The sequence below is a fragment of the Arachis duranensis genome, chromosome 5, assembly GCF_000817695.3.
Source record: "Arachis duranensis cultivar V14167 chromosome 5, aradu.V14167.gnm2.J7QH, whole genome shotgun sequence".
NCBI classification, from domain to species: Eukaryota; Viridiplantae; Streptophyta; class Magnoliopsida; order Fabales; family Fabaceae; genus Arachis; species Arachis duranensis.
Genome location: NC_029776.3, coordinates 49335681 through 49344323, shown reverse-complemented (window position 1 = coordinate 49344323; position 8643 = coordinate 49335681). Strand labels below are relative to the sequence as shown.

Here is an 8643-nt window from a genome sequence, read left to right as displayed (position 1 = left end):
ACAGGACAGAATAGCAGCAGGCAGAATCGAAGAAAAGGAATTTGTGAAACAGCAGGCAAACACAGCAGACGCTGGTGGTGCTGGGTGAGCCACCAAATTTTGCTCCTGAAAAGGAAACACAATTATGTCCACTAGCAGGTCTCCATAGGAACAGTTTACTAAGTTTTTAAAAATTATAGGGACGCATCAAAGATTTTATTATTGCTTCATCAATATGTTCATATATTTCTCTGTAAATAAGCCCCCATATTAGGCATTCACTTTGGCTTCATTCAAAATTTTAGTTGAACCTCAGATAGAAAAGAGAAATAAAGCTGACAGAAACATACCAAGATAGAAAAGAGAAATAAAGCTGACAGAAACATACCAAGATAAAGTCTTATTGGATGTTGAAAGATAGTTCACGAGCATACCCAAATTTCTCTTGAGGACGCCACGAACTACACTTGAAGTCTGAAAGGGGGGGGGAAATTAAAAAATCATCCTCGACAAAACATTAAGGTGTATTGACAGGTATTAGTCATCTTAAATTTTTCTCTTTAAACCATACTCACAACCAGCAAAGCATACAAAATTAAAGATGATTTTTTAAATGCAGAGGTTTCATAGTTGACTAAAGTCAACAAGGGAAAACCTTGAAAATGAAAAAAAAATGGTATTTTTTCTAATAAGAAATACCAGAAAATCAGCTTCTGCAACACCTGTGTATTTTTCTAGGACTGCACATTAGAAAATAAGCTCAGATCAGCAGAGTTTTTGAAAAAATATGATGGATTAATAAAATATATTATAAGTTAAATACAATAGACATTTTTTTTATCTTTTTTATAAAAGAATAATTTCATTAAGATTTAAGGAGAAGTATAATATGATAAAAAAGCAAAACAAAGGATTCATCTATAAAGCATGGCTTTTCAAATCCTAAACACAATGGGCATGAAAAATTGATCAATTTTGCTTAGGCAAAGTTTCCTAGGCTTATATATTTAATATTTTTTAACTTCTCAGACCATAAATAAACAGAGGGGTTGGAGAATTTCAAAGACGGGATCAATCAAGTCCGTTTACCAACTTCTATTTGTAAGAAATCCCATTTCAATTTGGTTTCTTTTCTTATCAACAACAGAACCAACTTTCCCACCAATAAAAGTCCTCGTCTCATATATATCCACCTGATCGAGAGCAATTAGAAGTAAACATACTAGATAAAATGCATTAGCTAGAATATCCTAATAAATTTAACACCATAATTGTGTTAAGAAACTGACCAAATCACTCCCCTTTGCTTCAAAAATCAAGTTTACCATGTACACCATAACATCCAATTTCAAAATAACATTTTCTTCGTTCCATATTGATAAGTCGCTTTGACTTTTCACATATATTCATAAATCAAAGTATCAAAATGACTTATAAAATATGAAATGGAGGAAGTGTGATATTAAAGATTAAAGGAGCTAAACCTCGTGTCCTTGATCCAAGAGTTTCACTGTAGTTGACATGCCAGAAAGCCCAGCTCCAATGATGGCAACTTTTAGCTTTGGTCCTTGATAATGTTCTGGCTCCGGCGAAAACAGCCCTTTTGGCGCTGGCAGGAAACCATTTCATTTGTCAAACTTACAGCTCAGCTCAATTACTTAATAACTAAACCTGGTAACATGGCAAACCAGATTCATTCATAAGCTCACACCACTCCCCTATGATATGTGTTGCGTACTCAGGTTTGAGACTTGATTAGGGTCAATAGTGGATGAGAACTCTTAATATTTTGTGTATAACTGTGTGTGTAGTATAGGTGTGTGTTGTGATATTATAATACTCAAAATTATAGGCTATCCAATTTATGACAAAAAAAAACATAAATAGAAAACTGAAATATAACATGAGTAACATGGTGAATATGCAGCTAGCATACATAGTAATTAAAATATTTAATAATTGGACTTACAATGTTCCAGCGAATTGTGTGCTAAGATAAGCTTGGTCTTCAGGGAAGAACCTGGCAAGGCCAAAGTCTCCAATCTTGGGATGAAACTTATGATCAAGAAGAATGTTGCTTGCTTTGATGTCTCGGTGAACAATTCTTAGATGTGAATCCTCATGAAGGTACTGCAATCCCCTTTCCACGCCTAGAACAATTTGGAACCTAGTGCTCCAATGCAGGAATCGATCAGCATTGTTCCCTGCATGAGGGGAACATTCAAAGTTTCAATTTGCTCTGTTTAACCAATCCTAAGCTCTTGTGGGAATTAAAAAAAGAAGGGATACCATATATGAAGAGGTCCAAACTTCTGTATTCACAATCCTAACCATCCTTCACAATCCAGTATTCACCCACAGGCACAGAAATTCAGCAAAAATTAATGAAATTGAAAGTTCAAACACTCCCCTTCCCTCTCTTCCAGTCCAATACAACTTCTAAAATATATTGTTGCCTACAGAGACATCGAAATTAAAATTGAAATGAGAATGAAATGAAAGTTGAAGAGGGAGAGAGAGAGACAGAGGTTAGGAGTACGGACAGGAGCATGGTAAGCCCTAGCTGCGGTGGTGGCTTCAATCGACCCCAGGAGCAACGACAGTGCACGGTGGAACAGCCTCCTCTCTTGCGTCGCATCTTCGTCCTCTCTCTCCATCTCGTCTGCAAATCGTCTCTCTCTCCCCTCCGGGCTCCCTGCTCTGTGACGGCAATGGCGGCGGCTGCAGCGACGTTGCGGCGGTGACCCCCTCTCACTCTCTATTCTCTCGATCGCGCTCTCTCATCTCCGTCTCCCTCCTCTCCTCCCTCTGGTTTCACTCTTTCTCTCGGATCTGGGTGTGTGTGTGTGAAAGGGGGCATGGTGGCAGTGGTGAGTGATGGTGAGAATGACTGTGAGTGTGTGAGTGTGCTAGGGAAGGGTTTTCAACAATTAATTCGAAGGTGATTTGCGAAGGGGCGAAACTTTTTTCTGATCAGAAGGCGAAAGTGAGGGTATTCGAAGGTGAGTGTGATTTGGTGATAAGGAAAAGAAAAATTACTAAGTGTTTAGGTGCATTTGGCCTAGATACATTAGGCTACGCTTTTAAAGTGCACCCAAAACTTAACAAATAGGCTACCCTTTAAAAGCGTCTCCTTTGATATGAAAAGTGAACCTATAGATATCAACCTACGGCTACGCTTTATAAGTGATTTCTATAATACCTAAGGCTACGCTTTTTAAATGATGCCGCATTTGTGTATCCTTTTCTCTTATAAAAAGGCAACACGGAGAAAAGCGTAGCCTATTCTATGAATAGGCTACGCTTTTCAAATGTAGCTTAAAAAAAGTGTGGCTGAATGGGTATTTTTCTTGTAGTGCTTGTTCATAGTGTACTTTTTAATCTTCAAGGTGTTCATGTGATTTCTTCTTGTTTTGATATTAAAATTTTTAAGTTTGGTGTCCCTTTGTGTTTTTTCTTCAAATTTTTGAAAACTTGGGGTGCTAGATCTAAAAATTTTAAGTTTTGTGTCTTTTACTTGTTTTTCTCTTTCATCATTAAATTCAAAAATAAAAAATATATTTTCTATCTTAAAATTAACTTAATTTTTGAAAATTCATTAAAAATTCAAATTTCAATTTCAAAATTTTATCTTATCTTATCTTAGTTTTCAATTTTCAAAAATCAAATCTTTTCAAAATAAAAAATCTCACCGTTTTCAAAATCCTATCTTATCTTTTTCAAAAATCAAAATTCAAAATCTTATCTTTTTCAAATCTTTTTCGAATCTTCCCAAATTTTTATCTTATCTTTTATTTTAAAATCAAATCTTTTTCAAATCTTTTTAATTTATCATCTTATCTTTTCTTATCTTTTAATTTGAACATTTTAAATTCAAATCTTTTTTTATCTTATCTCTTATCTTATTTTATTTTCAAATCTTTCTTAATTAATTACCTATCTTCTCTCTCTTCATTTTCAAAACTTCCTAACTAACTCTTCAATCTCTTAATTTTCGAAAACTCTTTCTTCTTCTCTCCCTTCTATTTTCGAAAATTCACTAACTAATTTTCAATTCTTTTTAATTTATTAACCTTAATTTTTGAAAATTAATTAATAAAAAAAATAAAAACAAAAACATTTTAATTCTTCTTTATCTTTTCTATTTTAAATTCTTCTCTTCTCTTCTTCTATTTATTCAAACTCCTCTTCTCCTATTTTTAAAGTATTCTTCTTCTTCCATCTTTGTTCTTCTATTTTCTTCTTTCTTCACATCTCACTTGGAGTCTTCTATAATCAAATCAGACATTGAAGCTTTCTTTCTTTCTTTTCTTCTTTTCTTATTTATGACCAGGAACAGGGATAAAGAACCCCTGTTTAATCTTGATCCTGAACCTGAATGAACTCTGAAGAAAAGCTTACAACAAGCTAGAGCACAACACTCTAGAAGAAACCTTTCAGAAAACTTTGAACAAGAAATTAAAGACATGGCCGAACCTGAAGGTGATGCCAGAAAGGTTCTTGGTGACTTCACCATGTCTACCTCTGAATTTTATGGCAGAAGTATCTCTATACCTGCCATTGGAGCTAACAATTTTGAGCTTAAGCCTCAGTTAGTCTCTCTTCTGCAACAGAACTGCAATTTCCATGGAGTTCCAATGGAAGATCTCCAATGGAAGATCCACATCAGTTCTTAGCTGAATTCTTGCAAATTTATGATACTGTTAAGACCAATGGAGTGAATCCTGAAGTCTACAAGCTTATGCTCTTTGCCTTTGTTGTAGGACACAGAGCTAAGATATGGCTGGATTTTCAACCAAAAGAGAGCTTAGACTCTTGGAAAAAGTTGGTTAATGCTTTTTGGGCTAAATTTTCCCCCTTAAAGGATGAGAAAGATTAGAGTGGAAGTTCAAACCTTCAGACAAAGAGAAGGTGAATCCCTCTATGAAGTTTGGAAAAGATACAAGCAGCTGATCAGGAGATGTCCTCCTGACATGCTCTCAGAATAGTCCATCATAAGCATGTTTTATGATGGTATGTCTGAAACACTGAGGTGAATTCAAGAGAAGAGTACAAGGCCATTACCATGGAGGTAGAGGCTGAATCTGGAAAAATTGGGAAGGCATTGAATGCCAGTGAAAAAAGTTTCACTAGGAGTTCAACACCCACTCTGGCAGCAAGCCTGGTGCTGAACGCCAGTGAGGAACCTCTCACTGGGCGTTCAACGCCCATCCTGTTGGCAGAGCTGGCGTTGAACGCCAGCCAAGAAGCATTAGCTGGACGTTCAACACCTAAACATGTAGGCACTCTGGTACTAAATGACAGTGAGGAACCCCTCACTGGGCGTTTAACGCCAAAATAGGTAGGTATTCTGGCACTGAACACCAGTGAGGAACCCCTCACTGGTTGTTTAACGCCCAACCAGCCATGGAACCTGGCATTGAATACCAGCAAGGATAGCCCTGCTGGGCGTTCAACACCCAAAAGGGAAGATGAACTGGCGTTTAACGGTAGTAAGGGTGCATAGTGAAGAGAGAACTTTTGTGTGGTCTAGAATTCAGAATAAATTCCTGTTGCAAGTATAGTTTCTAAACCAACAAAAGTCCTTTCTTACAAATGTTTTGGTTGTCACAAGTAACAAACCCCTAAAAATAAATTGATAACCGAAGTATTTAATCCTCGGGTTGTCTTCTCAAGGAATTGCAGGATTATTATTGATTATGGGTTTTGTAAATTGGGGTTTTGAAAGTGAGGAACAAGTAAATTAAATGACAAATAAAATAAATAATTATGTATAAAATAAAGTCTTGGCAAGATATGAAAATTCGGAAGTCCTATCCCAGTTACTCCTATGAGAATGGAAGTTAATCCCACTTAGTTAACCTTTACGTAAGCAAGGGAAAGTTAAGTGAACCAATTGTTTAGATTTCCCAAGTCCTAGCCAACTCCTAAGGAAAGACTAGAGTTAGTGGAATTCCAATTAATCAGCCGACATAACAATCAATCCTGAATAGTTGATAACTCAAGAGCTTCCAGTTAATCAATTAAAGCCAATAATATAAAAAGCTAAATAAGAATCATAAATATCTGGAATACCTCAAATAACATTCATTCAAAGCAGTCAAATGTAACATGGAAAATATTCATAAGCCAATTGGGCAACATAAATCAAACATAAATAACAGCATTAAAGTATCTCAAAGTAGACGAGAGGTCAAAATAAAGGAATATTGAACCTGGAGCTCAGAAGAAATTGTATGTTGAAATAATAATAAATCCTAAATCCTTTAAGAGGAATCCTAATCCTAAATCCTAAGAGAGAGGAGAGAACCTCTCTCTCTAGAAACTACATTTAAACTAAAAATTATGAATTATGAAAAGCCAGTTGAGTCTCTGCATGTTCCCTGACTTTAATCTGTGTTTCTGGGCCGAAAATTGGGTTGAAATGCAGCCCAGAATCTCTGCCAGTGACTTTTGTAATATTGCAGATCGCGCATGTCACGCATCCGCGTCGTCCACGGGATAGCGTCACTCAGCATTTTTCGTACCACGCGTGCGCGTCGTCCACGCATTCGTGTCGTTCGTGCAGCTTCCAATCCGCGCGGTCGCGTCATGCACGCGAACGCGTCACTCTGATTTCTTCCATTTCGCGCGGTGGCGTGAGCCATGCGACCGCGTGACTTCTCGCTTGTCATCTCCTCAATTCCTTGTGTTCCTTCCATTTTTGCACGCTTCCTCTTCATTCTCTAAGCCATTCCTGCCCTATGAAGCCTGAAACACTTAACACACAGATCAAGGCATCGAATGGTAATAAGAGAGGATTAAGATTAGCTAAATTAAGACCAAAGAAGCTTGTTTTCAACCATAGAACTAAACTAGGAAGGAATTGTAAAATCATGCAAATCCTATGAATAAGTGGGTGAAAAGCTTGATAAAACCACTCAATTAAATACAAGATAAACCATAAAATAGTGGTTTATCACATAGCAAGGGCGTTCAACGCCCAAAGAGCTAACCGAGCTGGCGTTAAATGCCAGTAAACGCACACCCTTTGAGTGCTTAGGTCCCACTCAAGAAACCTCTATCCCAGGACTAAAGGAAGCCCATGCTCATATAAAGACCATAGAGGTTCCTTTGCATGTACTTCTGCAGCGCATGAGTTCATGAAGACACTAGGGAAGAGCAAGTTGCTCGGTACCTAGGAGCTTTCTTAAAGCCTCCACTACTTACGAAAGAACTCCATGCTTTGATTCAGCAGAGGCTACCTCAGAAGCTTCCAGATCTTGGATGGTTCCTTATCCCTTGCACCATAGGCACCATGACCGTTGAGAAGGCTCTATGTGACCTAGGATCAAGGATCAACCTCATGCCACTCTCTGTAATGGAAAAGCTAGGAATCGTTGAGGTACAAGATGCAAACATCTCATTAGAGATGGCAGACAAGACAATAAAGAAGCCATATGGCTTAGTAGAGGATATCTTGGTGAAAGTTAAAAACCATTACATCCCTGCAAACTTCATAGCCTTGGATATTAGAGAAGATGCGGATGACTCTATCATCCTTGGAAGACCTTTCCTAGCCGTTGCCAATGCTATCATTGATGTGGCTAAGGGAGAACTGACTCTACAACTAGGAGAGGACCACATCTTGTTCAAGATGCCTCATCCCAATTCTCCCTCTAATAAATGAGAGATAATTGTGCAATACCTAGTGTTCCAACCCTCTTTTTCTGTGTAGAGCTTTGCAGAGCCCCCAAACATCAATTCTAAGTTTGGTGTTGAACGTCCATCAATAAGATCTAAGCACAAAGGTACTAAGAAGTAAGTACCTAAAGGCTGGAGGGATAAAAAGGTCCCAATTGAAGGCCTCTCACCAGGTGTGAGAGTTGTCTTCACCAAGAAGCCAGTCATACCACATACAGTGATTTGTGTCTTGTCTCTAGAGCATGTGGAGCTCATTCATGAGAGGACAAGAAGAAAGTTCACTGTAAGGGGCAAAAATTTGAGCCCATATTCACCCCTGTAAGGAGCTAACCGTAAAGCTAATGACGTTAAAGAAGCACTTGTTGGGAGGTAACCCAACCTTAATTAATTATTTTTATTTTCTTTCATTTTGTTTTCCTTTAAGTTTATTTCGGTTCATGATCATATGCAACAGTCTGAACAGAGATAGGGATGTCAAAGCAATGAAAATAGAATACTCTGAATGGAGTGTTGTTGGAGTTGAACACCAGCCAGCGAGCTTTGGCTGGGCATCTAACACCCCAAATGGGCAGCATTGCTAGCTTTGAATGCCAGCCAGGGAGCAGCCCCTAGGCATTCAAATGCCAGTGCAGAGGGTAGAGAATCTGAATTTCCTAGCCTCTTAGGACCCGTGGGTCCCACAACATCCTCACCTACCCCACTTACTATCACACTTCCCCATACACACTTCCCTATAAACCCTAACCCAATCACATACATATCACTTCCCCAAAAAACTATCATAACTCCCACCAACCCCCACCCAATTCAAAAACAAATTTCCCACCCAAAACCCCACCCATGACCGGACCCAACCTACCCCCAACCTATAAATACCCCTCTTCACACCCCTTCATACACACACCTCTCATACCCCTACAAAACACCCCACGGTCGAGCCCTCTCTCTCCCTCTATCTTATTCTATTTTTTTCTTCTTCTA

The 8643-nt window shown here is 38.1% G+C and overlaps 1 long non-coding RNA gene across 1 annotated transcript; it reads right to left on the bottom strand.

Moving 5' to 3' along the window:
• Positions 1 to 1471: 1471 nt before the first annotated feature.
• LOC107489350 (uncharacterized) lies at positions 1472 to 2463 on the bottom strand. The gene is made up of 3 exons (XR_008009248.1): positions 2269 to 2463; positions 1949 to 2183; positions 1472 to 1588 (listed from the first exon to the last, which is right to left on the bottom strand). It is a non-coding gene; the product is annotated as an uncharacterized LOC107489350 (long non-coding RNA).
• Between the last annotated feature and the right edge of the window lie 6180 nt (positions 2464 to 8643).